The 2,967-nt window shown below is 37.3% G+C and overlaps 1 pseudogene; it reads left to right on the forward strand.

Annotated features, from left to right (window-relative positions):
• Nucleotides 1–2,967, forward strand: part of LOC107715494 (otolin-1-A-like) — an 11,414-nt pseudogene that overhangs the window by 7,429 nt on the left and 1,018 nt on the right.

The raw sequence follows: 2,967 nt of genomic DNA on the forward strand, positions 1-2,967 counted from the left end.
TATTCAAATAAAAAGCAGTTATTTTAAATAGTAAAAATACTTCACAATATTACTGCTTTTGCTGTATTTTGGATGAAATAAATGCAGGCTTGGTGAGCAGAAGAGAATTCTTTAAAAAAAAATTTTTTAAATCTGTTCAAAAGCTTTTGACTGGTACTGTACATTATTTTTTCTAAATTTTTCTAAACTAAATTATACAGGGAACCTTATTGTTACGGTTAAAAGTAACAATTGATTTGTATACAAGTTCATATTAGACCATTTTTTATAATGACGTTACATACATTTTTATTGATTATAATAAAATGAGCAATTATGAGTAAATATATAAATTTAATGTTTGCAAATTTCTCCTCTAGTGTACATTTTTCTCGCTAGTTTATGGACACTAAATGGAGTTTCTGAGGTTATGTGACAGTGTTTTCAAACTGCTGTCTTTCCACGGTTGAAACACTCATTGAGTGATACACTATACTTTCAGTACGTTGTGTACTGTGTACACGTAGTGTATCTTTCAACATGGGTCGGATGTTCATTCAATGTTTAGCTATTTCATGCTAATTATAGAATGCACTCCTGCTTCGCTTGAACTGAGGCAAAGCGGGAGCACGCGTGAACCGTCACGCCACTAAAGAGCTCCAAAACTGTATCCTTTGAAATTCTTAATACAGCTAATAGAATTTGAATGCTGAGACTTTGTTTCCTATTATCAAAAGTGACCTGCTCTGCGATGTTTTTCACTCCGTAAGAAGATGAACACCAGACGCGTCACATCCTTGAGTTCGAGGATAAAATAAATGCTTCTTTCAGTACGATGAAACAAAGAAAATGAAATAGTAGCATCTTAATTATTGGGGTGGCCGATCAGATGTCAGAAAAACAAAACAAAAAAAAAACACGAATGAAGACTCTGATTTGAATACCGGATGTTTGTAATAGGCATCCTTATGTGTTCGAAAACAAAGAGAAATTCGGTGGCAACAGAACCAGTAAGTAAATGAGCACAATTTATGTTTTCATTACATCTTTTTATTATCTTGATGTTGTATATGTATATGCATTAATCATTTTGGTAACGTACATCTATAAATATCTAAATGTAGGCTAATGAAATAATTATACTACAAGTGATTTATCTCACATGGCAACCACAATGTTCACAAGGAGTTTGCTTTAAAACGGTGTAAATGCCTTCTTCAAACCAGCTATGGAACACCAAAATAGAGCTGTTTCCACGGTAACCTCTGTACACTAAGCAGCATCTATTAAGCATAGAAATCAGAGTGTTCTCTTTAATTATGTATAATTAGGCCTATATAATTTTACCTCTAATGAGACAATCGAAAACTATCAAAATCATGGAAGCTAAAGTAATAAAATTATAACGCAGTAAAGTGAGTTACGGCACATACGTTTTAAGACGTGTTACGTCACTTTGCACATGCGCACTAACACATGCGTGATGTCAAAATACATGACGTCACCGCGCTACAGTCTGCATAATGTTTTGATCTTTTAGACATATTCAAAGGAGTGCCATAAAAATCGTTCAGACCACAGTTCAAAGAGATGCAACTTTAAGCATTTTGTTACATCTACACTGACCTCATGAAGCTCAATATTTCAACTCTGTTATGGCTAATCTCTCCTAATAAGGGTGATGACCTTTTTTTTTTTAATTATGTGTAATTTCTGAAACTAAGCGATACTATCAGAATTTACTCAGTTAAGTATGTGAATTATAGACTGACTGTGATGGGGTTGAAATAATGTAGAGCTTTAGGGTTAGAGGTAAATAACTATTGGCATTTATTATACTATGTTTTCATTATGTAGACATTTTTTTAGAAAATGCTTTTGAGAATCTAGAATTTTTATCTGTCCCTTACTTTCTATTTAACCATGTTATAATGCAACATTCCTCCCCCTCCCCCGATATTTTTGAAAGTAGTGACATCAAAGTCTGCAATTTCTTACAAGGCACACAGAAAGTGATACTATCAGAATTTACTGTAATCTAAATATATGAATTAAAGACTCTCTGTGATGGGGTTGAAATAATGTAGTTCTTTAGAGTTGGTAATGATGAATAACTACTGGCTGTAACTACTTAAGCAGGATTGGTTTAAGAATCAAGCAGTGAAATATACAGTAACAGTTTCCTGCGAATGGGCCGTTTATTTTAAATTCCACTTGTTTTTAATGTGTGCAGGTGAAATGGGCCTCAAAGGAGACAAAGGAGATACAGGTTTAACCGGGCTGAAAGGAGACCCAGGGGGCAGGGGCCCGGCTGGAATGGAACATAGGGAGAGGTGGGCGAGCCTGGCATACAAGGACCAGCTGGCCCCCCCGGACCAGATGGCATCAAGAGAGAGAAGGGTGACAAAAGAGGCTGTCTATTTGGAGAGAAAGGACAGAAAGGCAGTATGGGGGAGCCAGTGCTAGAGACCTGCACTCGGAGTACCGCAGGACCCAACGCAACAGGGTGCGGCGCGGGACAACTCTTGATGGGCGAGTGCGGGTGCGGGCGGGAAGAGACCTCCGCTTCGTCCACGGTGAAAGCCGATCCGGCGATAGACAGCGTGAAGTTGATGTATTTTCTCAGCGACCAGCAAGGATCAGCTCCAGGCATGACGAAGTGGATATTGTCCTCTTTTGGAATTAATCGCATCATATGACCCCTTTAAGTTAGAATCTACTCACCACAGTGCTGAAATTGCATGCTAACGAATCCTTTTATTTTAACACATGAAGTGTAGACACTGTGAAAGATTCATTGTGCATATATTTATTTATAGATCGCGATTAACTGAGATGTCAGCTTTTAGTGATAATAAAGGAAGCGCGCTGCTCGCATTCTGCCATGCCAAACCATGCACGCAGCAGCCCATGCTTGCTTTTCTGTTAAAAATAACATGGTTTGTGAATGTTGGTTGATAGCCTAAATAACAAATATTTTATTGGGAG

This window comes from Sinocyclocheilus rhinocerous, unplaced genomic scaffold (genome assembly GCF_001515625.1).
Source record: "Sinocyclocheilus rhinocerous isolate Xijiao unplaced genomic scaffold, SAMN03320098_v1.1 scaffold510, whole genome shotgun sequence".
Lineage (NCBI taxonomy): Eukaryota > Metazoa > Chordata > Actinopteri > Cypriniformes > Cyprinidae > Sinocyclocheilus > Sinocyclocheilus rhinocerous.